This window comes from Petromyzon marinus, chromosome 37 (assembly GCF_048934315.1).
Source record: "Petromyzon marinus isolate PM22_M1 ecotype Great Lakes invasive population chromosome 37, UKy_Petmar_22M1.pri1.0, whole genome shotgun sequence".
Taxonomy (NCBI): Eukaryota; Metazoa; Chordata; class Hyperoartia; order Petromyzontiformes; family Petromyzontidae; genus Petromyzon; species Petromyzon marinus.
In genome coordinates, this window is record NC_133703.1 from 3,015,859 (window position 1) to 3,043,218 (window position 27,360).

General features: G+C 46.7%; 1 long non-coding RNA gene across 2 annotated transcripts; it reads right to left on the minus strand.

The window, feature by feature from the left end:
* Positions 1–13,040: 13,040 nt before the first annotated feature.
* LOC142930146 (uncharacterized) lies at positions 13,041–20,272 on the minus strand. 2 transcript variants are annotated; one of them, XR_012946126.1, is made up of 5 exons: positions 18,502–20,272; positions 16,216–16,624; positions 14,905–15,145; positions 14,165–14,300; positions 13,041–13,770 (listed from the first exon to the last, which is right to left on the minus strand). It is a non-coding gene; the product is annotated as an uncharacterized LOC142930146 (long non-coding RNA). The 2 variants fall into 2 exon arrangements; XR_012946127.1 differs by having other exon boundaries at positions 13,101–13,770; positions 16,216–16,296; positions 18,502–18,950.
* Positions 20,273–27,360: the final 7,088 nt, after the last annotated feature.

Here is a 27,360-nt window from a genome sequence, read left to right on the forward strand (position 1 = left end):
GCCAATAAGTGTCGGTGACGTCACCACGACGCTTGTGCCAGGCCATGTGCACCTTGAGGCCACGTCAAGTGTCGAACGCCCGCTGGCATGAGGTCACGGGGCAGAACCAAGGGTGCCACTGGTCGACTGACTGAGATGACTGAGATGACTGGCTGATGCACCACCTGTGCCCCCTCCTCACACTCACGCACGCGCACTCACAAGCGCGAGTTCGCGTTTTCAGGCGATATAAAATAATTTATATTTCATGCCAGTTGGTTCTGAAGTGCGGCTGTTTGTAATTTGGGCGTTCGTAAGTCGAGGACTGCATGTAAATAAAGATTCCGATTGTGGGGCTTTCACCGTGGGATGAGCTTGGCCCGATCCGCGGGGGCGTGGCTTGCACGACAGTGGGTGGGGCACAGCCGCGACAGGCGTGGCTTATCCAGGAAGTGGGAGGAGGAGTCTCGAGCCTACGTGGGGGCGTGCAATAACAAAGGGGGCGTGGAGTGTCACCCTGGGTGATGCCTGCGCTGACCAATCGCAAAGGAGACCGCGATCGCCGGATTGCAAGCCAGACAGAAGCGCGCTCCTTTTAAAGTTAACAACAACATTGTTAAATGTAAGTAGCGCCTCTCTACTTTATTATTGTTTTATTTGTTTAATACATTACTTGTGGTGCCGTGAGTCGAGTGAAATGAGTCAATAACTTTGCTAGACATGGCTAAGCTTTTAATAAGGGGCGCCGCGGTGTCGGGATGTTAACTACCTCGCCAGGCCTACAGCAGCGTGGAGGTTCCATCCAGACCCTGACGCCTGCTCTGTATTTGTTTATTTTTTTCCCCTGTGGTCGCGTAGATTCTTCTCCTGGTCCTTCGGTTTTCCCCTCCACATTTAGAAACGTGAGTTTAGAGTACTTGACTGCTATAAATGTCCACATGATAAGCCACTTTCGTTGAGCTATCATTTGTGTCCAGGTCGCTTCTGATAAGAGTCATATAGCTCAGTGAGCCTTACCTGGTAAAATAGAAATAGTTTATAGTTTAGTTTATAGTTCATAAGAACTCGTGACAAGGGTCAGTGTCTACTTCAAATATTGTTCAGGCTCTGGAGACCTCCAAAGTTATTCGTGATGTTATACATTTGGTTCGTTTTGAGCATAATCGCGACCTTATATAATTATTGCGTGATACACATGCTGAATATACGCACACAAACATCGTGTACACGTGTGTCGTGCCCTCTATTGTCCACATAGACGGCTTGTGCTGACGAGAGAACGATCTTAACGTACAATGTCGTGACATGTATCAGCCCTTTGTCGATCCAGCGTTTTGATAGAGGCCTCCCCCACACCATGTCGTTCGTGGGAGTTGTTTAACCATACTTCACCATGCCGGTCAATGCGGGTTTGGTGAAGTGAGGAGGCCCAGAAACTTGTATATGCAGATACGAGTTTGCCTGTGCTTGCATCTGCAGAATTACATTCTCACACATCTTCAAGTGTAGTTTAATACTTCTAAAAATGCATTAATTCTTGAGGATTCCATAAAGTACTGTGGTAAAAATAAAACAACTTGATTTGAATAAATTTCGATTTAAAGCTTTCGTGACTGCAGGGATTCATCTTCTTGGTTCTTTCGGTAAAGTCACGTAGAAGGGAAACAATAACACAATAAAATCAAAACATAATAAAATTCTCACGACGTTTCGGCCACAACACAAGTAGCCTTCCTCAGGTGAAGAAACAGAACTGTCGGAAAGACAGCGCTCCAATGAACACTGCTAAGCTTGGCAGCGTATTTTAAGCTGGGTGGGAGGAGCAGAGCTCCTTGACAAAGGAGTTTACATATCAACAGAAGAATTTAGCATTGAAGTAGCTGTGTTAATGTGATAGATTAGCAGGATGTTAAAGTCAGAAATTAGCATGTAACTGGGAGATTAGCATGATGTTAATGTGAGGAATTAGCATGTAACTGGTGACAGAAGTAGCTATGTTAAAGTCAGAGTTTACATATCAACAGAGGGATTTAGTATATTGACGCTAAAGAACTGCAACTACCCAACTATCATACAATAAACCGATGTGAAAGAACTAAATATAAACTACATCAATACAATCAATGTACTCAATATATTCTCCACTAAGCTGAGCTACTAACAATAAGTTATTATACATTACACTTCTACGTCGCAAAAAATATTATAATATGCCTCCAAATAATATTTTTTTATTATAAACTGCCATAGACAGACCCCAACATTGAATTATACACTGCGTTACTATACACTACCCTATACGTTAGATTATAATAATATTAGACTTGTAATATTACACTATGTATTATTTTACCAACCCTACTGTATACCTCACTGCTGTAGATTCATCTGTGTGAAGTTGTGTTATTTCCCAATATGCAAGGTGGGGTCTCTCTGGGTTCCACTCACGCAAACATCTCAATGCAATGGGACCTTTCTGAAAATGCAGTACTTAGACGCAATGAAGCTTTGCTGGGTAACTAGTTAACATTGTAATAATTAGCATGAGAGATAATGACGTTCACTTATAAGTGCCATTAGTAGTACTATACTGTACTTTTAATGAAGACTATTTTACGTAGTTGTTTGTAAAAAAGTGTCCATTCCCAAAACTTCTTGACGGGCCCTCATACAGAAATGATATTACAATCTTACATGGAGATTGCGAGTCAGAGTGTTGTGAATAGTGGAATGAACGTGTGGTGCCATCATTATATTGTTGGTGTGTATATACAGAAAGGCCTATTGGGTGGGTAACATTAGGAAATTGGAGGAAGTTCGTCATTGTTGTTTAGAAACAAAATATTACTTTGGTGGATAAGAGGGTAAAATCGTACATGATAGGAACTGCAATATTGTGGAGTTCTGGTATAATGAGTTGTAGTATTTATGAATCTTATGTCACCTTAATTATGCCTTTGTGAGTACACTCGTGACACGGGTGTCATGCGCGTGACCTTTGTCTTTTGTTTCAGATGTGCGAGAGCAACTCCGCTGTGAGTCATGGTGGTGCTGGGAGAATTGCCTTCACCATCGATGGCACTTCACCAGCACCCGTCTCAACCCCACCTCAATCCGGTAGAGTTACAAGAGCGAAAAAACTTATCTCTTGTGACGTCTGTGGGAAAAAATTTCAACTGGCATGGTGCCTAGAAGCCCACGTAAGAACGCATAAGGAGACCTGTGAGCAATGGTGCGGCATATGTGGACAAAGGTTTAATCAGCCAGGAAAATTAAAAAGGCACATGAAGACCCATGAAAAGGATTATATGATAAACGGTGCACCAGGTTTGGTGAATAACGGCAGTTTTGCCAATGCGGTGTTGAATCCACCGTCGCCCTATGAGATGTGCTCAGTCTGCGGATTTTTAAGTCCTTTTGAAATCCTGAAAACTCATGAAAATCTTCACGCACAGTTCTTGTACAGACCGAAGCCTGAACATGATTACACTTCGACAAAAGATAGCGGCGTTAAGATAAATGACATGAAATCCAAATTTCTTGAATGCTTTGGCCTAGTTCCACGTCAACAAACTGCTTCACCAGTCAGTGAGAATAAACCATACGCTGCTCTCGATCCTATTACGAGCATGAAAGTGTTGATGACCTTGCAGCAGAAGAAGAAGGAAAAGCGAAGTAGACCTAAGTCCATTAAAAGAAAGAAGACCACCACCAGTGTCACCAATTGCAGCAGTAGCAACAGCCAGAATTCGGACATCAAGAGGATGGACTGCACGGGAGCAGGAGGCTGCGTGGAGCAGAGCATCCCCAAGGTGGATGAACCCAACCTGGCACCTTTAGGTACATCCTAGTAATGCACACACTACATTTCATTTGGATGTAATTCATAATTTCACAAATTAGTTAATGTACGCATATGTTGACCATATCTGTATGCCTGCGCTGAGGAGTCTAGAGATCTGATGTGGTGCTGCTCGGATGTTGGGTTAAACCGTGAAACTCTGGGTTTTCTGTCACCGAACCACGATTAAACTGGCTTCTCATTGATGGTCTTATCCAGTTACCAAACACTTCTTCCAGCAAACACTTGGACCTACAGCCCCAGAGCCCACTTGGACTCTTTGATGAATACCTCGAGATGGGTACAATGAGCTCAGAGGATCACACTACGGAGTCAACGCGTTTTACTTTATTATAAAAAAACACACAATTGGGTATCATTTGACTATATAGGCACGTATGTACGGCCCCTGTGTATCTGTCGGACATTGTTGTGGGAGGGAAATTACCCACACTTCAGGTTGTTGAAGGCAGGGAGCACAGATGTAAGAGCTTAGATGTACAATACAACAGTGTAATTTGCTGCACTGTCCTCTGCTGCTCACAACCCCACAATAACTATTGCATGGTCACCCATCCAACCAATTTTCAGGCTCAGCTCTCCTTAACTTCTGGGATCTGATTAAATCTGACGCATACTGGGTGATTTGGCCATAGGCACCAATCTATGGATATACTGTAACACAATTGTCTTTGAGCATGCGCGTATGTGCATATGTACGGAGTTAAGTTTTAGAAACAATAGGAGCACATATTTGCTCCTCTTGTCTGCTAACCAATGCAGCTACATTGGTCAGCTTGGATTGACGTTTTTCCCCCTTACTATTTATTTAAAACTCTTGTGCATCATGTCCACTGTGGTTAACTGCTGTGATTTGTTGGCATTTCAGCCACAGTGCATATGCCTAAAAATGTGTGGTACGGTTAATAGATTCCTCAATACAGGATGTGATCTAGTTATTATAGCCACCTAGTGGTGGAAAATGGTGCAAAAGAAACCCAGGTGAACCAGAGCTGAACATTAAAGATGGTAGTGGCTGGTCGCATCTCAGTGGCCAATGTAATGGACACGATAATTTTGTGAACAAATTACACGAAAATGTGACCATATTTTGGGGTCTCCTTTGACTAAAACACATTCAATGCATTGAAAACATGTTTTGTTTGCTTAAAGTAATCACAACATAACAGCATTAAGAGTGTATGTCTATATCCTGTTTCACTCATTATCCTATCCTTGCCCCCCTACCCATTCTCAAAATATACCCCAGTTATCCAATTCGGGTTTGTCACTCTCTTCGTGGCATCATTTCCACTTGCGCCATTGCTCGCACTGCTCAACAACATCATCGAAGTGCGGGTCGACGCGTGGAAGCTCGTAACAAAGATGAGGAGGCCTGTGGTTTCGCGAGCAAGAGGAATTGGAGCCTGGGCCGACATTCTGAGTATCGTTGCCACCCTCTCTGTAATCACCAATGTAAGTCGCCAGATTGTCCGCTCGCTTTCTCGCTCAATATCCCATCTTATGAGTGACATAACATGTCATGTTAGCCGTGTGGGTTCTTTTTACCATACTTCACCATTCTGGTCATGGCAGGTTTGAGAAGAGGTGTAGTGGGGGACCAGGAGCGGTTCGGGTATCACTCGTCACTGATGTTAGTCGTAGCTGGAAGTCAATTGCATGTGTGCTGAATTCAAAGTGCAGTGCACGAATCACTGCACCACCGCTCCTATCCACTCTCTCCCAAAATCGCAAAAGGTAAAGCCTTGCAATTGCTTGCTCATGTCACTGCTGGCAGAAGGGCCTCAACTAAAGGTAGCTCTAGAGAACCCCTCTACACGGTATTTGGCCTACTCTTCCATGATGACCAGACATGTTGTAAGATGTGGAATTACCTGCGCTAAAACAGTGATGAACCCATTTATATTGCTAATTGGACAGAGGTGGGGGAGATTTAAGAAAATGATCCATTGCTTCAACTGTTGTGTCAGGAGACTGAACTGACGACTGCCAGATTGCAAGTCCTTATATGGTAACCATTTCACTCTGGCAGCAACCCCCCAAATTGTATTTGTGAAAATTAATGTAATTGCCAAGGTAAGATGTTCAGAAGCCTTGGTCAAATCATTGCATGCTAAGTGACCGCTATCGCTGTGCCTCCGTATGCTAATTCCACAGTCATGCATCTTGGCGTTCACAACGGACATCATCCCACGCCTGGTGTATTATTATGGATACTCAGCAGAGTATGGCACAGGTTCGCCTACAATGCATGGGTACACGGAGGACAGCCTTTCAATTTTCAAGATCAGCGACTTCAAGGAGCAAAATCATCCCAACATCCTGCCAGCCTGGTTTGATCCGGCATTCCACACAACCTGCAGGTTTGTGCCATTCAGTGTCATGCCCAGCTATCGGGGGTGCCGTCCCTGCGAATGTGATGCACTGATCTCTGGGTGTGTTGTCCAGGTAGATGCGACATCCTTCTGGGTGTGGCGTCCTTCTGGCTCTGCCCCTTCCTGATTAGTCTCGTTCTCTTCCTCTTTTCACTCCGTGACTTTCCTTTAACGACCCACACTTCCCCTAGGCCCCACCTCTGTTTAGGCCCTGCCCCTTACCGTGGACACAGGGTTTGGCTTAGTTGGGTAGTAAGGGGTTGTGGTAGGGTTGGGGGAGGAGTGTGCGTGGTGGGCAGGGACAGTAAAGGGGGTGGGGGGGGGGGGAATTGGAGGGGGGGAGCAGTGGGTACGGGTGGGATGGCTTCACAACCAAAGTCCCACTTAGAGAAATATAATAATAGATTGATATAAATTATAGCTCATTGTTACCCTGCTAAAGAGTAATGTTATTTATTTATCTATCTATCGATCCACGACTGCTTAATTGAGTCTCAAGATCCCTTTTCAGGAAGACCGTGCATTGGGATTCCAGTTTAAGGTGGTTTTATGCATGTGGGATGCAATAAGAGGTCCTGGAGAACCCATGGTAATGAAATGAAGCTTAAAGGTCCACACAGACATGAAACCACTTGCTCTACAGCCATCTTCTGGTCTCCTCACAGCACAGTTAGTTAGGAAATTGATGCGATCTACCAACCCTTTTCTGTAACGTTTTTGAATTGCTGGCATACACAACTATAATCAATATAACCATATTGATCGATATTTAATATAACCTTACTTGACTATGACCAAATCACCACGAATACAGCTAATCTTAGATTCCGGAAGTCAAGCAGGCTTGAGCCTTGTTCGTGCTTAGATTGATGAACACCATGCACAATGCAGGTGCAGTAGGCGACTTTGGAGCTAGGTTGTCAGCAGTGGGTAGTTCAGAAAAAATAATAGTTGTGCTATATTGTTCTCCCATTATCTGTACTCCCTACCTTCACCAACCTGGTACGGACCAGCGTGAACCATGATCAATGGAGCCCCCACAAGCTGCACGTTGTGGGAAGGCCCACTTTCAGAAGCGGATTTTTTAAAGGGCTGTGAACGCATATACCGTTTGTACACAACCACTTGTTCAATTTAGCGCCAACTCTACTTTCGAGGCACTTTGCTCAATATAGTCCATGCGTGCTTGTGGTTGTACGTGTGTAGGTATCCAGGTTATCGCTACCCGCCGGATCATCCCCAAGCCTACTCCGTCACCAAGCAGTACTGGCAAGTACTGACGGCAAAGCTGGCCTTCGTCATTGCCATGCAGGTACACATCAACATGCACACACACACATTCATAAACCCATTGAAAGATAAAGGTACAGCCCTCCAATTACTTGCTCATGTCACTGATGGCAAAAGGGCTCCTGCTATAGGGAGCTCAAGAGAGACCCTTAAGATGTATTTGAACTGCTCTTCCACACTGGTCAGACGTCTTGGGAAGAGCTGGGAGTTCCCGCACTGAACAGCACCAAACTCAGCCGACCAATTGACTGGATGTATTCCATTTACACTGCTAGGTGGATAGAGGCAGTGGAATGTAAAAAAAAACTTTCACCATTGTTTACACTGCCACGATCAAAGATCAATTCACACCCGCGACCTCTGGATTGCAAGTCTAGTGTGCAAAGCCTTACACTACTGCACCATCGTATAGACTCATCTGTGAGCAGTTGTTAAGGTCAGCAGAGCAAACCGTGATCATTGTCAATGGGTCATTACAGATAATGCCAGTAATGCTATTACACCTCACAATTGCACAGTATTTCTGAGATCACAAATAATAGTGGTAATACAATACGCTCTGTCATCATGCAGCAGACGATCCATGTTGTTTATGACATTTGTCACACGTAAGCATGTGTGCGTGTGGGAAGGGGAGCGGCTGCGTAGTTGTTCGTGAACTGCGCTACCAATCCTGTGTGACCGGAGTACTATTTCTGGCCACAGCCAACAACAGTGGAAAATATTAGAACCAGTGTTGAGCTTTCCTTAAGTTTATTCTGTCTTAAAATGAGTACTTGATGAAGTGTGTGAAAATCATCACTGGCGAGATAAAGGTGCACACCACCCCCGCAGGCACTGTGCCACCCTTCATAGATGCACTTGTCTCAGTCTGTGAAAGGCTACACAGGGAATCTTTGTAGTGGTGACATGGCCGAGTGTAAGTGTTTGCTGATTGTTGCGGTAATTTGCGGCTGCCCAGGTGAATACGGTGGGTGCATTAACTGCACATCATAAATGTTGCCTGCTGCATAGTGAACGTAAAAAACCCATTAAGTAATTCAAAAAGTGCCTCGGTATAATTTGCCAAATGTTCAAAAATTACTCAAATGACTTAATTTAATTGGGAAAAACGACGTAACAATATAATATCCCTAGGCTTCAGGTCCCCGGAATAGTTGACCTGAGATGTAAAGCACTTTAAGATGCTGCCATATTATATTTAGTAAGCACCCTTTACATGCAAATCCTGAAACTGAAAATCCTTTACCTGTGTGTGGACGTGTGCAGCACGTGGTGTTACTCACGAAGGCCTGCATTGCATACATCATCCCGGACACGCCATCCCATGTGCGCGCCTGCATGCGCCGCGAGCGCTTCGTCGTACAGACGATTCTGCAGCAGGCAGAGCTGGGCCGTCTCCGTAACACCCTCCTCACCGATGCCCCCAGCTCACCGCCATCGCCTCAATTCCACGTTGAAGATGAGCAGGCAGAGATGGGCCTGCTTCGCTGCTCGCTGCATAAGGAGTCTCCTGGCGTATTGCACCCACCCCAGCGGTGCCACATGGAGAATGAGCAGGCAGAGAAGACTGGTGACGACTCACTGCTGAAGGGATCCGAGGAGGAATCAAGCAACGAGGATTCGTCAACTGTCTTCTACAGCGTATGAATCTACTCTGACTTTTAAAGGAGGCTGCTATCCTAACTCTGTTTGCATGTGGACAAGGACATTGCAGTCGAGGACTATCTGTATATATATATTAATAAATACTTTATGATTTAACATGTCTCAATCATCTCATGTCTTTTCATACGAATCACGATGTGAATGAGGAAAACTAGAAATTATTGTTATTTTGTATACATTTTAAATTTTGGTTTAACATGTAGGCTTTCGCGCCCAATATCATCCATAGAGGTGTTTTTTGGATTAGATCGCATACATATATAAACGTGTCGTTAAAACCCGCCACCACTCGACACAGCCAACTAGTAGGGTTGTCACGGAAACAGAACAAGCCAATTCGTCACTGGTACTTTGGAGAGCCAAGCCACAACATTTACAATCGGAGTACGACGTTTTGCCAGTAATTACAACTAGCTTCATCAGGCGACAGCCAGATTTGTGGTACTCTCGCGCAAAGTGGGGGGGGGGGGAGATTACCGAGTCAACGTACATTATGCATGTGCATTATGAGAGCCCTTTGATCTTGTCCTTCCTGTCTATTGTGTATTAAAATAGCCGTACCAATGGTAATCCCTATTGAAGTATGCTGCCCTTTATAGGCATGCATTTAAATAATGTATTATTTGTTGGCACCCATGTTCAGCAGTAGCAGAACACACGTGCCAACAAGGACACTCAGTTGATTTTAATGTTGAAATTCTGTGCAAAACTAGCTACTACTGCCCAAGAATAATTCGAGAATCTATCGAAATTGGAAGAAAAATTTACAGTTCGGATAGCTACCGCCTTTCTGCTGTGTGGAAGCGACTCATCAAATAGTACATTAGATGAAACTCCGAGTACCCACTCAGGAGGTATAGTGGTAAAGCAGTGGAGGAAAAAAAAGCAATTTTTTTTATTTGCCCTTGTTGAATGATAGAGCCGTTACACACAGCAAGCGAGATTAAGAAAGCGCATTGGAAGAAATACCGGAGGAGAGAGAGAAGACAATTGCTTGCTGGAGAAGGAAAGGCATTCCTACCGAGGGAGACAAGTTGACAAAGATTTTGATAATGGGAACCGGTGGCGTGGCTCGATCTTCCCTATGTACGCAACATGCTACCGAAAAAAACAGAAAATCCTATTCAAAGGCTAAAATAAGCTCCATTTTTTGTATAAGAGCCCGATAAACAATAACCCCATCCATAGACTGAGGAAGAGAGGGAAGAGCCTGAACAAAGGGGAGGAGATTACGACGGAGATGGGTTGGAGGTGGAGAGAAGGGGAGAGGGGAGGCCGTAAAGGCAGCTGCACATTCAAGGAAAGCGGTGTAGAAAGAGTTGAACGGGGACATGGAGACAGTAGAGACAAGGGTGGAGAAAGAGGAAGGGAGGATCTTTCAGTGCTCGCTACAGGAAACCCACAAAACTGAATTTCCTAAACTCGTGTCGCCTCGGTGACAGCAGCACCACCAACGCCACAGACTCACGCTCCCCAAATCGACAATACCATCTCCATTGCCGACCAGCCACGAGATGGCTGCTCTCAACACCTCGGTCGTGGTGTAAGCAGCAAAAGACTTCCGGCTGGTGAGCAACCGGCCATTGCGAGGGTTGGAAAGAAACTGAAGCACGGGGCGACTCCCACAACCTTCGGGTATTTCCAAACTGGATGACGTCTTGGGATGAAGCTAGAAGTAAGCCAAATCTGCACTCAATAAATGGGACAAAGATTCCAGAGAAGCCTCCAGAAATGTCACAGGAGGCTCGGGTGTGAGAAACCAGACTCCATGTGGGGTCCTCCAGACCTTTGCCCTCCAGTTCATCAACATTTGTAAAAGCAGGACGTCTCAAAGGTACGTAGCATGGGTGAGGTAAGAGGTTGAGAACCACGTTCCGAGATTAGGCGCTTTGACAGGTTGGGGTCCGAGTTAACGTTTAATGGAGCTCACCCTACGACATTACAGATAGAAGGATAGTGTGCCGGCACAATCCGGACACCCTGCTACACCGAAACACTCTGCTGCACCAAACTCCCTGGTACAGCTAAACACTGGCACGATTGCGCTCAAATACACACAAACTCTCGCTCGGCCAGTTGGTACACAGGTTGTCAGTTGTGGGGGACGCGGGCGCCCGGCTCCCCCCCCCCGGGGGAGGCCTGATCTCGGGAGGGCTGTGGGCTCCGGACTCCTCGCTCGAGTGAGAGCAGCCGCTACTCGACTCCTCGCTCGCGGTGAGAGGGCTGCCGCTCTCCGGCTCCTCTCCTCGCGCCGCAGCCCCTCGGGTCCGCGGGTCCTGTTTGTGGGGCATAGCTCGGGGCTGGCATGTGGCTGCCTGGAATCAATCCGTCGCTTCTCAGCCACTCAAACGCGACGTCTCCGCTCACACAACCCCGCGCACCACTCACACGAACTGAACGGGGGGTCAGGGGTCAGAGGGCAATGACGTCCTTCGCACACGCGTTGCCGCCGATGCCGGGCAATGGAGATTGTTTAAAGGCCTGCGGGGCGGGGATTTGGACACACCAATCGCACGCGCGGGACGGGGGGGTCGGGGGTTAGAGGGCAGGGACGTCACTCGTACACGCGTAGCCGATTGGGGGGCTGTATTGGAGGTTATTTAAAGGGCTGTGGGGGCGGATATTCGGGATTGGTGGTAGCCCGCAGTCACAAAAGCTTAAAATAGATATTTATGTTAAGTGTAATGTGTTGGTGTTAATAAATAGTGTTGCCTCCCAAGAAGTTGTGTGCGCCTATCTCAGCCCATTACATATAAGTGTAGATGTGATTATGTAATTCTTGTGTTCATACAAGTGTAGTGACACAGCGCTGACTGCTGTCCAGCAGCGGCAACTGCAGTGGAAAGTTTGCGCACACGCCGTTGAGCATATATACGGGTATGCCGGCCGGGCAGAGGAATTGGGGCAAGGGTCATGGAAGACCTCATAGGGAAGCCTCTGGAACCCTCTGGTCGGTTCGAGAAGGGAGGCGTGGATTGGGCAGAGCCAAGCCGCGCCGAGTAGAATATAATATAAGCAGCGGAGAGCGAGAGCTCCGGGCTGCCGGTTCTGGGAGTGGACTCGTCTCGTCATCGCTGTCGTTGCCACCGCATTCGCCCAATCATTGCGTGGCCAGACAGTAGTTGGCCTTCTCGGTCGACGCCGTCGGTGCAACACGGACAGGGTCGTGTCTAGGCCGGGCTCTATGGCAACGTGGTCGAGTGAGGCCGGAGTTGGTGTGAACAAGATAATAAAGAGACGATGTCTCCTGCAACTACCTCGTCTCCGACAGTGTGTGTGACACACACCACACGTCGGAAGGAGAACACTTCACAAGTATAAATGCTGCCTGTGTCAGTCGAGTCACATTTGCTCTAATTTATTTTGATGACCTAAGACAGGAGAAGCAAAATGCACTTCTTCAGGAAGTGATATTTTTTTCATAATGCAGACGCTGTGCCTGATACACATCTTTCATGTGTTGTTTGGCAACCCTGGTGCCCAGTAAACGCCATATGGCCAGATCTTTGCATTGAATTCCAAGTATTAATTCCTCCATACTTGTGCACAGTTGAGTTTTTATTCCATTCCCTTCATGAACCATGTTTTTGAACTTTACATCATAGTAAGATAGTACATGCCGATGAATAATTAATAGATGCTTGAAAACATCTAGCCCCAACCATCTGCCTGTGTTTGGCCTAAAACCCCATCACCCAGAATGCCCAAATTCACCTTACATACTCTAGGAATGTAAGCAGGTTAATGACTGTATATCATCACAATCATCACCCCCAAATGTGAAGACATGTCACGAGACTCGCTGACTTTTCTTAAAATACTTGAGAAATACAAATCATAGCTGAATATTTTCAATTCCATGTGTATAAGCCTTTGTCTCAGATTTATTGTAAAATAAATATACATGTACAATATAAACATTCAAATATCAGAAAATATTTAATGTATGTTGAATTTCTTTCACATTGTACATAACCAACCATGCTAAACAAGACATGATAAAAACAATCCAAGTCATGGGTTGCATACAATATGCAACTTTGGTTTATTGATTACAAATTACATAAAAGGTTCTGAAATTTTACAATACAGGTATAGTGCAATCTAAATAAGCAAATGTACTTTTACAGTGATTTCCCAAATGTTTATAACTACACAAATACTAGCATGTATGTTCCCAATAAAGTAGTCTCCTTCCAAAATGACTAAAACCAAAATAAGTTTAGTTGTGCTCACAATATTGTTCACATATCCGTTCTCTTTCAAGTGACATTTGAGTCTGTATGGATTTGCTGTGCAAAATACTGCTGCAACCATTCACTAACTCCAACCCTGAACGAACTTCATCACATTTTTCCAATACTTTGTTGTGGCACTTCCATTAACAGGGCAATTACTGTACCCCATGGGCCCCACAAGTTCACAAGTAATTGCGATTCACACCACAGCACCTGAAGTACCATTGATGAATTAGCAGGACCAAGCAAACGTATCCTTCTGAGTACAAACCTCGACCACCGCCATAAAATGCAGCCATCCTTGTTCTCCTTGATGGTGTTAACCAGCTCTTTCAGATGCGACAGGTGGTACACGGCCCTGAGAAGAGACACGATTGAGAGAAAATTACTTGGTTGACTTATTATCATGGTGGAAGCCAGAAAAATCTCACCAAGTCTCAGGATGGTTTGGCAGTGATATTTTGCAAATTTCATCAGCGAGTGGTATGTGAGAGGAAATCGGAGAACCCGGTGAAAACAGAGGGAGTAAAATGCAAAACTCCGGATATAGATTCAAGATTCCATTGCTGTATTACTAACTCCTGGTTACCTAGCAGCCAAAATCTATAATATATGCTATTTCCAAATAGTCTCCCATCCAAGTAATAACCAGGCTTACCTGCTTAGCTTATAACATTCATAATCTGACATCATACTTAGAGGCGGTGCAGCCTCTATGCTGTGCGTGAGTGTGAATATAAAGATAAATTCACAATGGCGTGGAGGGGTTTTCCCAGGGACGATCAGCCCCTAGGAAGACGTCCGTGTTGAAGCTGCCCGGGGAGGGGGCCTCCAAGCCGGGGGATTCCAACTCCATGCGCGCCCTGCTCAGCAGCTCCTCCAATGAGGCTGTGCATCAAGAATCACGCATCGCATGTCACAACCACATGGGTGGCCGCTCAGCCGTCTCTGTGAGAAAAGACTGAATATGTACCTGAAAACATATGAAATGTCATCTGCTATATACAGACTATGTATATATACACACACCTAGGGATCTAAGGTCCTCTGACACGGGCTCCTCGTTGGCTACATTCGTAAGGCCGGAGATGTCCAAATCTTTGAGCCACTCTGGGTACTTTGGTCTGCTTTGCGGGCTCTGAGCGGCACCTGCTCTCTTCGTGCTGGTATCCGTCTCGTGGCTGCTGGTCTGGGAGTCCACATCGCAGTCACGCAGCCAGGCCGGGTACCTGAGCTCAGGAATGCTCGTGATCCCCGACACATCCAGCTCATCCTTTTGGCTTGTCAACCACCTGGGATAGGTACTTGTCGCACAGCCGCCGTTCGGCAAGTGCTCACGCCTAGTTGCTTCACTGCTCCATAAGTACAACAAAACATTCTTCTGGTTAGAAAAGAAATAATTTTTGGGCTTTGCCGACTCATTTAATGGCACCAGGGCCTTGTTGCTTCTCACTGTTGAGCTCAACCGTTCAGTTGGCTTATTGCCCCTCACCAATGATGCGCCGAGGCTGTGCGCGGTGACCCCGAGAGATGACCGCTTGCCTCTGTGCGACACTGCGAGGTCTCGGTGGGCGCCAGGCGAGCGGAGCAAGGACTTGGAGGAACCGTCAACTGGCGCCGCTAGGAGCTGGTCCGTGGTTAGACTGACCGTCGGGCTATGAGCCACGACCGCTGCAGCGCAGCAGTGAGGCTGCACGTGCCCGAGATGAGGTCCTCCACAAGCAGCATGCCACCTGCAATGTAAGACCCACAGACATTTTACTGGTACACAATGAATTTGCTCTCCCCTAGATTCCTTGACCCCTGAATGGCAATCCTGCAATGTTGCCTTACTTTGCACCATCAGTAACTAATGATGTTATCCGTTTGTGGAGTTTGTGAGAATATGGGATAAATCAGTGCATGAGCTGTTATTGTTTAAACTTCAGATGTGTCCAGTCTAGGATCTGCAAATTTTGACACAAAGGTTGGAGGATCACTTAGATTTCACAAACTTTACAAACTCGATAATTAGTGAAGTTGCTGGAAGATGACAGGAGAAAGAAATGCATGCACCGACCTATCTGTTCAGACCTATGCTATCCTCTCTTATGCGTGTGCTTACTGTGGATAGTTTTCTCTGACATAAAATGAACTCATTAATGGAATTTGCCAAGCATCCCAGTGTGGGACTCTCACGAAAATGTATCTTTAGACCTTATTAAGGGTTTTTTTTTTCTAGGGGAATTACATTACATTCATGATAGCATAGCATAATTGACAAGCACCCAGTACAAGCAAATAAATGGGGTTCTCCTCTCCAATTATCCCCCCTCCAGTCAACTAGCTTCGATACCTTGTGAGACCTCCTTTGCCAGTAACAAGATATAGTAATAGGTTTTTACCCTTTTATCTGGCACAAAAACTGACACCTTTATACAAGGGATCATGTTTGCGATAACCACAACGCAAGTAGTCAAAATGCAAACAAGAAGACGCTAAGAATAAGAAGACGCCTTTTGGCGTCTTCTTATTCTAACACCAGTGGAGACTGGGATCTCAGAAAAGCCGTCTCGGGTGTGGACCAATCAAATTCAAGGACAGTGCATATTATCAGAGTTGTCTTTTTTGTTTGCATTTTGACTACTTGTGTTGTGGTTATTGCAAACATGATCCCTTGTATAAAGGTGTCAGTGTTTGTGCCAGATAAAAGGGTAAAAACCTATTACTATAGCTTCGATACCATTGCACCGCGTGCACTCGATAGCCACTCGAGCGCAAGCACCACGGAGCGATACCTCGCGTGGCGAGAGGCGCAACCCACCCTCATCCACACTGTGCATCCTCCTCTCCTCCGCGCGTCTCCGCTCCGCCATGCTGCGCGGCGCTGTGCTCTGCACGTATCCTGGGTGGCGGTGACGCACAGATTCCGCTCTGCTCAAAGTCCTCGATGTAGGCGTCCAGCGCACCGCTCGCCTACGAGCAGCACCGCTCTCCGCACACCACAGGGCTGCGGTAGCCGCCGCTTCCGGTCCGGAGCAGCGAGCTGCCCAGGCTGCCGCGAGGGCTTGTGTCCGTCAAAGTGCTGTCGCCCGAAGGGCTGTTTGTCTCACCACCGTTGCTGTACATTTTGTACGATTTGGGATGCCCGGACCGGATGGGGCCAGGGAGAGGAATGGCTGTGGCTACCAGGTCACCACTGGTCCTGGTATGGGGGGCACCATGAGGAGCTGCTGTGTGCGGAAAGTGGGTCCGACGTCGCAACGCGATCGCATGGGCCAGTGTCGACCACTTCGCGTTAGGTCTCTTAAGCTACTGTGGCTGTTGTCCTTTTTTCAACAAAAATTCCTGCCTTTCCCATGGTTTCCTTCATCACACCTGCAAGCTATATGTACAATTGAAGTGTCATAAATGCACTACCTGCCTACTACTACATTATGAATGATATACATTTAAGAATTAGCTGGAGACAACTCCATGTTTAAAACACACTGTATTCAAAAGAGAAGGTTTAACATTTAACATTGGTTAACGTTTGGCATGCACACCTGCATATCAAAAAATTACCGTACTACTAATACAATGAATGCTAAATATTAAGTGGTATTACAGTAGTATGACTACTTATATTTACATATTATCGCATCTCCGAAGAGCACGGTTGGCTTTGTATGATGCGAAAGAGGTTCAACACACATACAGAATACAATACTTTTCGAGCACATTATGTGTACCGAACCTCCAAGTTCCTTACCCTACCCTGAATAACAACGTGTGCGGAGTACAGCTCCTTTTTAAATCCATTGCTGGCTGACAGCTGTCCCATGCTATGCAGCTCCCAGGGGGAGGGGTTATTTACCATACTTCACCACGCTGGTCAGTGTGAGTTTGGTGATGGCAGGGGGCTATAGAAGTGCATTACAACCATGTACTGAATATTGCTGCACTGATGGCAGGGGGCTATAGAAGTGCATTACAACCACGTACTGAATATTGCTGCACCGGTGGCAGGGGGCTATAGAAGTTCATTACAACCACGTACTGAATATTGCTGCACTGGTGGCAGGGGGCTATAGAAGTTCATTACAACCACGTACTGAATATTGCTGAACTGGTGGCAGGGGGCTATAGAAGTGCATTACAACCACGTACTGAATATTGCTGAACTGGTGGCAGGGGGCTATAGAAGTACATTACAACCACGTACTGAATATTGCTGCACTTGAAGCAGGGGGCTATAGAAGTACATTACAACCACGTACTGAATATTGCTGCACTGGTGGCAGGGGGCTATAGAAGTACATTACAACCACGTACTGAATATTGCTGCACTTGTAGCAGGGGGCTATAGAAGTACATTACAACCACGTACTGAATATTGCTGCACTGGTGGCAGGGGGCTATAGAAGTACATTACAACCACGTACTGAATATTGCTGCACTTGTAGCAGGGGGCTATAGAAGTACATTACAACCACGTACTGAATATTGCTGCACTGGTGGCAGGGGGCTATAGAAGTACATTACAACCACGTACTGAATATTGCTGCACTGATGCTCGCCACCTGAGAGGCACACAGCAGGACAATGCTATACTGTACAATATTGAAATTATTCACCTACAAATACTAAACATTATTGTCTTAACAATCAATACTACTTTTAACATAAACAATAACTAATAAATGCACACAGTAATCGCCGTGCTAACCCTTAGCGTGCAATGTGAGCAGAACTTGTGTTGTAAGTCGTACCCAGTCCATTACCGCGCCACACACTCCCATTAACAAACCAACGACATTTACTGAATGTCCTCCTCCTTTACACGGCACAACCAGACAACACTTTGCACACCGAAGTGTCCAAGCCGCGTGCTGAGTGAAGCAAACCCCATTCAATTCTAGATTTAAAGCTTTCGTGACTCCTAGGATCCATACTCTTTGGTTCTATTGGGTAAAGTCACGTAGGTGAAAATTGTTATTTTATTTTCACCTACGTGACTTTACCCAATAGAACCAAAGAGTATAAACCCCATTCACTCTGCGCTCAGCGTTCAACAAAGTTGAACCTGGCTCGCCCTCACGCCTGCCCATCTCTCTCCGTCTCTCACCGGAGATTATTCCATTGATCGTCTTCGCCTTGCCGTCCAGAGATCCGTGTGGATTATCCGTAAGGGTAGTTAAAGGTCGCGGCTATTCGGAGAAGTTTTTTAAATTAATTTTCCCGCCACAACCGCCGCGTCGCCAACGGCCGCTGAAGGCGATGTCCGAGACGCGCGGCCTGCGCATGCGCACTGAGGGTTGAGAGAAACCTGCGGGGAGGGGCAGCGGGGGGCGGGGAAGCCGCCGCCGTTGGCCACACCCACATTCTGGCCACGCCTATATTGAACCGACGTCACGGTGACATCATTCTGGGTCGGACTTTATCGTGGGCTGGCTGTGCACGCGACGAGCTCCTGACTTCTGACTCTGAATTCGAGAAAAAATCAAAGATTCACGATGTCTACCTTCGTCGAGATAGGTAAAGTTTAACGTTAGTGTTAGAGATGTGTGTTTGTGTTAAATGTTGAGCCTGTGGACAAAACTGCTGGGGATGTGCCAGATGTCTCCATCTAACGTTAAGGAGGTTGGAGCCTGGATAGTGCATACCAGGTGTTACAGGCTACATGATGGGAAGCAGAAGGCATTCTAGTAAAATAGGTTTTTGTTTGTACGTTAATGCTCCTCCTTTTCCTTTACCAACCCATACTCACCGGCATGGTGAAGTATGTGCAAATAACCAACACGATTCGTGCGATCGTCAAGAGGCTCTCCAGCAGGGGATTGGCAAAAGGCCGTACAGGAGCAGTTTCGTGAAAAATCATTGATTCTTTCATAATGTACATCTATGATTTATTATTATTGTTCATGTGGGTAACCTCGGCGAGGGGGGAAGCAAGGTCGGGAAGAGCGGGGGATGGGGCCGCTTTTGACCACGCCCATATTTAGGTGACGTCACGCCCTTTTGCTGTGACGTCACTATAGCAGGGAGTTATCCTTGGCTGGCTGTGCATGAGGAGCTCCCGAGTTATAACTCACAAGATCTGAGATTAGACCAAAGATTCATGATGTCCACATTTGTTGAGATAGGTAAAGTGTAATGTTCGTGCTATGACGGGGCTTTGGGCCAGTTTTAAATATTGAGATCTCGTCAGTGTTTTAATCGGACGCTCAGCAGGGTTTGAGCCAGGATAGTGCATAACAGGTCTAAAAGTGTGGTGTCGGGCTACATGGTGGGCAGCAAAGGGCAGTCCATCAAAATTGGTTGTACTATACATACTATACGTCTTCACCAACCCACATTAACCAGAGTGGTGAAATGTGGATTTGAAGCTTTCGTGACTGCAAGGATCCATACTCTTTGGTCCCTTCACCTGATGAAGGCCACTTGTTTTGTGGCGGAAACGTCGTGATTGTTGTTCATTTTATTTATTTATTTTCCCCTACGTGACTTTACCGAATAGAACCAAAGAGTACATATGTTATCTCCCGCGCAATATGTTATCTCCCTCGCAAGATGTTATCTCCCGCGCAAGATGTTATCTCCCTGACAAGATATTATCTCCCTCACAAGATGTTATCTCCCTGACACGATGTTATCTCCATGACAAGATATTATCTCCCTCGCAAGATGTTATCTCCCTCGCCTCGTATGCAGGAAGTCCGTGAGTTCGATCCAAATTGTGACGCCTGTAATATTTGGAGTTTGCGTGTCTCTCTCTCTGTCTTCTCGTGGCCGCGTGGATTATTCCCTGGGTCCTCCTGTTGTTCCTTTAACATTTAGAATCAACGTGCTTTCAGAGTTATTTGGCTGCTATAAATTTCCACGTGATGCGAATTATTTTCCACCTCGCTACCAAGCCGCGCCAGGGCAGTGCCGAGCCAGCCCCGTGTGGCTCTCAAGGCACCAAGTTATGTTTCCACTGCGGAACCCGAGCCGTGCCACGGACGTCACGTGTGACGAGCGCGTCGAGACGCATGTGGGTGGTGTAGTGCAGTAATTTTTTTTTTTTTACTCGGGGGTACGCGGACCCCTGGGGGCTATGTGGCAATGCCCCAGGGTGTACGTGAGATAATGTATAAATATGTGAAATCATATCGACATGAGTCATTGGTGAATAGTCATGTATGAATCGGACAATGTAAAGTAACTACGATACAATTTGTATCCACGTGGTAACCTGGAACGATATGAAAGCACTTTCTAAACTCACTGATCGTACACAATGCGGGTTTACAAGAGCAGCCAGGGAACTAATGACGTCTCGCGTGCAGAGCGTCCGTTTAATTTGTTTTTAATCGCTTGCAGTTACTAGCAGCTGGTTAGGATATACCTCTCACAAAGTGGACAATTGGTTAAAATATTGACGTTCATTATTCACACGTTGATTTCTCAGAACCACGTTGGGTCAAGGGGGGAGTGGGGGGGGCTACTCGGTTTAAACTAAATTCAACAACGAGGGGGGGCACCGGTAGCCAACAACGGTTGAGAACCACTGGTGTGGTGTGCGCTGGTGTCCTTACCGTGCACTCACCGAATGTCACGCACAATGTACGCGTCATTATCCCCGCCCCTGGCCCTGCTTGGCCCCAAGCCATATTCAGACACCGCGTGAGGTTAGCGTATCCCGGTTTTTGGTTCTAGCGCAACATGGAAAACGGCCAGTGGAGAACCAGGCAATAGAAATGTGGGAGGCACTGTTGGCACGTCCATATAAAACTGCACATGTTATCTCGTGGATACAAAATGCAGGTTAAGAGGAAGAATCGAGGCACGGTGATAAAAAAAAACGTGATAACCCAGCAGGGTTTGAGCCAGGATAGTGCATAACAGGTCTAAAAGTGTGGTGTCGGGCTACATGGTGGGCAGCAAAGGGCAGTCCATCAAAATTGGTTGTACTATACATACTATACGTCTTCACCAACCCACATTAACCAGAGTGGTGAAATGTGGATTTGAAGCTGTCGTGACTGCAAGGATCCATACTCTTTGGTTCTATTGGGTAAAGTCACGTAGGTGAAAATTGTTATTTTATTTTCACCTACGTGACTTTACCCAATAGAACCAAAGAGTATAAACCCCATTCACTCTGCGCTCAGCGTTCAACAAAGTTGAACCTGGCTCGCCCTCACGCCTGCCCATCTCTCTCCGTCTCTCACCGGAGATTATTCCATTGATCGTCTTCGCTTTGCCGTCCAGAGATCCGTGTGGATTATCCGTGAGGGTAGTTAAAGGTCGCGGTTATTCGGAGAAGTTTTTTTTATTAATTTTCCCGCCACAACCGCCGCGTCGCCAACGGCCGCTGAAGGCGATGTCCGAGACGCGCGGCCTGCGCATGCGCACTGAGGGTTGAGAGAAACCTGCGGGGAGGGGCAGCGGGGGGCGGGGAAGCCGCCGCCGTTGGCCACACCCACATTCTGGCCACGCCTATATTGAACCGACGTCACGGTGACATCATTCTGGGTCGGACTTTATCGTGGGCTGGCTGTGCACGCGACGAGCTCCTGACTTCTGACTCTGAATTCGAGAAAAAATCAAAGATTCACGATGTCTACCTTCGTCGAGATAGGTAAAGTTTAACGTTAGTGTTAGAGATGTGTGTTTGTGTTAAATGTTGAGCCTGTGGACAAAACTGCTGGGGATGTGCCAGATGTCTCCATCTAACGTTAAGGAGGTTGGAGCCTGGATAGTGCATACCAGGTGTTACAGGCTACATGATGGGAAGCAGAAGGCATTCTAGTAAAATAGGTTTTTGTTTGTACGTTAATGCTCCTCCTTTTCCTTTACCAACCCATACTCACCGGCATGGTGAAGTATGTGCAAATAACCAACACGATTCGTGCGATCGTCAAGAGGCTCTCCAGCAGGGGATTGGCAAAAGGCCGTACAGGAGCAGTTTCGTGAAAAATCATTGATTCTTTCATAATGTACATCTATGATTTATTATTATTGTTCATGTGGGTAACCTCGGCGAGGGGGGAAGCAAGGTCGGGAAGAGCGGGGGATGGGGCCGCTTTTGACCACGCCCATATTTAGGTGACGTCACGCCCTTTTGCTGTGACGTCACTATAGCAGGGAGTTATCCTTGGCTGGCTGTGCATGAGGAGCTCCCGAGTTATAACTCACAAGATCTGAGATTAGACCAAAGATTCATGATGTCCACATTTGTTGAGATAGGTAAAGTGTAATGTTCGTGCTATGACGGGGCTTTGGGCCAGTTTTAAATATTGAGATCTCGTCAGTGTTTTAATCGGACGCTCAGCAGGGTTTGAGCCAGGATAGTGCATAACAGGTCTAAAAGTGTGGTGTCGGGCTACATGGTGGGCAGCAAAGGGCAGTCCATCAAAATTGGTTGTACTATACATACTATACGTCTTCACCAACCCACATTAACCAGAGTGGTGAAATGTGGATTTGAAGCTTTCGTGACTGCAAGGATCCATACTCTTTGGTCCCTTCACCTGATGAAGGCCACTTGTTTTGTGGCGGAAACGTCGTGATTGTTGTTCATTTTGTTTATTTATTTATTTTCCCCTACGTGACTTTACCGAATAGAACCAAAGAGTACATATGTTATCTCCCGCGCAATATGGTATCTCCCTCGCAAGATGTTATCTCCCGCGCAAGATGTTATCTCCCTGACAAGATATTATCTCCCTCACGAGATGTTATCTCCCTGACACGTTGTTATCTCCATGACAAGATATTATCTCCCTCGCAAGATGTTATCTCCCTCGCCTCGTATGCAGGAAGTCCGTGAGTTCGATCCAAATTGTGACGCCTGTAATATTTGGAGTTTGCGTGTCTCTCTCTCTGTCTTCTCGTGGCCGCGTGGATTATTCCCTGGGTCCTCCGGTTGTTCCTTTAACATTTAGAATCAACGTGCTTTCAGAGTTATTTGGCTGCTATAAATTTCCACGTGATGCGAATTATTTTCCACCTCGCTACCAAGCCGCGCCAGGGCAGTGCCGAGCCAGCCCCGTGTGGCTCTCAAGGCACCAAGTTATGTTTCCACTGCGGAACCCGAGCCGTGCCACGGACGTCACGTGTGACGAGCGCGTCGAGACGCATGTGGGTGGTGTAGTGCAGTATTTTTTTTTTTTACTCGGGGGTACGCGGACCCCTGGGGGCTATGTGGCAATGCCCCAGGGTGTACGTGAGATAATGTATAAATATGTGAAATCATATCGACATGAGTCATTGGTGAATAGTCATGTATGAATCGGACAATGTAAAGTAACTACGATACAATTTGTATCCACGTGGTAACCTGGAACGATATGAAAGCACTTTCTAAACTCACTGATCGTACACAATGCGGGTTTACAAGAGCAATCAGGGAACTAATGACGTCTCGCGTGCAGAGCGTCCGTTTAATTTGTTTTTATTCGCTTGCAGTTACTAGCAGCTGGTTAGGATATACCTCTCACAAAGTGGACAATTGGTTAAAATATTGACGTTCATTATTCACACATTGATTTCTCAGAACCACGTTGGGTCAAGGGGGGAATGGGGGGGGCTACTCGGTTTAAACTAAATTCAACAACGAGGGGGGGCACCGGTAGCCAACAACGGTTGAGAACCACTGGTGTGGTGTGCGCTGGTGTCCTTACCGTGCACTCACCGAATGTCACGCACAATGTACGCGTCATTATCCCCGCCCCTGGCCCTGCTTGGCCCCAAGCCATATTCAGACACCGCGTGAGGTTAGCGTATCCCGGTTTTTGGTTCTAGCGCAACATGGAAAACGGCCAGTGGAGAACCAGGCAATAGAAATGTGGGAGGCACTGTTGGCACGTCCATATAAAACTGCACATGTTATCTCGTGGATACAAAATGCAGGTTAAGAGGAAGAATCGAGGCACGGTGATAAAAAAAAAACGTGATAACCCAGCAGGGTTTGAGCCAGGATAGTGCATAACAGGTCTAAAAGTGTGGTGTCGGGCTACATGGTGGGCAGCAAAGGGCAGTCCATCAAAATTGGTTGTACTATACATACTATACGTCTTCACCAACCCACATTAACCAGAGTGGTGAAATGTGGATTTGAAGCTGTCGTGACTGCAAGGATCCATACTCTTTGGTTCTATTGGGTAAAGTCACGTAGGTGAAAATTGTTATTTTATTTTCACCTACGTGACTTTACCCAATAGAACCAAAGAGTATAAACCCCATTCACTCTGCGCTCAGCGTTCAACAAAGTTGAACCTGGCTCGCCCTCACGCCTGCCCATCTCTCTCCGTCTCTCACCGGAGATTATTCCATTGATCGTCTTCGCCTTGCCGTCCAGAGATCCGTGTGGATTATCCGTGAGGGTAGTTAAAGGTCGCGATTATTCGGAGAAGTTTTTTTAATTAATTTTCCCGCCACAACCGCCGCGTCGCCAACGGCCGCTGAAGGCGATGTCCGAGACGCGCGGCCTGCGCATGCGCACTGAGGGTTGAGAGAAACCTGCGGGGAGGGGCAGCGGGGGGCGGGGAAGCCGCCGCCGTTGGCCACACCCACATTCTGGCCACGCCTATATTGAACCGACGTCACGGTGACATCATTCTGGGTCGGACTTTATCGTGGGCTGGCTGTGCACGCGACGAGCTCCTGACTTCTGACTCTGAATTCGAGAAAAAATCAAAGATTCACGATGTCTACCTTCGTCGAGATAGGTAAAGTTTAACGTTAGTGTTAGAGATGTGTGTTTGTGTTAAATGTTGAGCCTGTGGACAAAACTGCTGGGGATGTGCCAGATGTCTCCATCTAACGTTAAGGAGGTTGGAGCCTGGATAGTGCATACCAGGTGTTACAGGCTACATGATGGGAAGCAGAAGGCATTCTAGTAAAATAGGTTTTTGTTTGTACGTTAATGCTCCTCCTTTTCCTTTACCAACCCATACTCACCGGCATGGTGAAGTATGTGCAAATAACCAACACGATTCGTGCGATCGTCAAGAGGCTCTCCAGCAGGGGATTGGCAAAAGGCCGTACAGGAGCAGTTTCGTGAAAAATCATTGATTCTTTCATAATGTACATCTATGATTTATTATTATTGTTCATGTGGGTAACCTCGGCGAGGGGGGAAGCAAGGTCGGGAAGAGCGGGGGATGGGGCCGCTTTTGACCACGCCCATATTTAGGTGACGTCACGCCCTTTTGCTGTGACGTCACTATAGCAGGGAGTTATCCTTGGCTGGCTGTGCATGAGGAGCTCCCGAGTTATAACTCACAAGATCTGAGATTAGACCAAAGATTCATGATGTCCACATTTGTTGAGATAGGTAAAGTGTAATGTTCGTGCTATGACGGGGCTTTGGGCCAGTTTTAAATATTGAGATCTCGTCAGTGTTTTAATCGGATGCTCAGCAGGGTTTGAGCCAGGATAGTGCATAACAGGTCTAAAAGTGTGGTGTCGGGCTACATGGTGGGCAGCAAAGGGCAGTCCATCAAAATTGGTTGTACTATACATACTATACGTCTTCACCAACCCACATTAACCAGAGTGGTGAAATGTGGATTTGAAGCTTTCGTGACTGCAAGGATCCATACTCTTTGGTCCCTTCACCTGATGAAGGCCACTTGTTTTGTGGCGGAAACGTCGTGATTGTTGTTCATTTTGTTTATTTATTTATTTTCCCCTACGTGACTTTACCGAATAGAACCAAAGAGTACATATGTTATCTCCCGCGCAATATGGTATCTCCCTCGCAAGATGTTATCTCCCGCGCAAGATGTTATCTCCCTGACAAGATATTATCTCCCTCACAAGATGTTATCTCCCTGACACGATGTTATCTCCATGACAAGATATTATCTCCCTCGCAAGATGTTATCTCCCTCGCCTCGTATGCAGGAAGTCCGTGAGTTCGATCCAAATTGTGACGCCTGTAATATTTGGAGTTTGCGTGTCTCTCTCTCTGTCTTCTCGTGGCCGCGTGGATTATTCCCTGGGTCCTCCGGTTGTTCCTTTAACATTTAGAATCAACGTGCTTTCAGAGTTATTTGGCTGCTATAAATTTCCACGTGATGCGAATTATTTTCCACCTCGCTACCAAGCCGCGCCAGGGCAGTGCCGAGCCAGCCCCGTGTGGCTCTCAAGGCACCAAGTTATGTTTCCACTGCGGAACCCGAGCCGTGCCACGGACGTCACGTGTGACGAGCGCGTCGAGACGCATGTGGGTGGTGTAGTGCAGTATTTTTTTTTTTACTCGGGGGTACGCGGACCCCTGGGGGCTATGTGGCAATGCCCCAGGGTGTACGTGAGATAATGTATAAATATGTGAAATCATATCGACATGAGTCATTGGTGAATAGTCATGTATGAATCGGACAATGTAAAGTAACTACGATACAATTTGTATCCACGTGGTAACCTGGAACGATATGAAAGCACTTTCTAAACTCACTGATCGTACACAATGCGGGTTTACAAGAGCAATCAGGGGAATAATGACGTCTCGCGTGCAGAGCGTCCGTTTAATTTGTTTTTATTCGCTTGCAGTTACTAGCAGCTGGTTAGGATATACCTCTCACAAAGTGGACAATTGGTTAAAATATTGACGTTCATTATTCACACGTTGATTTCTCAGAACCACGTTGGGTCAAGGGGGGAGTGGGGGGGGGCTACTCGGTTTAAACTAAATTCAACAACGAGGGGGGGCACCGGTAGCCAACAACGGTTGAGAACCACTGGTGTGGTGTGCGCTGGTGTCCTTACCGTGCACTCACCGAATGTCACGCACAATGTACGCGTCATTATCCCCGCCCCTGGCCCTGCTTGGCCCCAAGCCATATTCAGACACCGCGTGAGGTTAGCGTATCCCGGTTTTTGGTTCTAGCGCAACATGGAAAACGGCCAGTGGAGAACCAGGCAATAGAAATGTGGGAGGCACTGTTGGCACGTCCATATAAAACTGCACATGTTATCTCGTGGATACAAAATG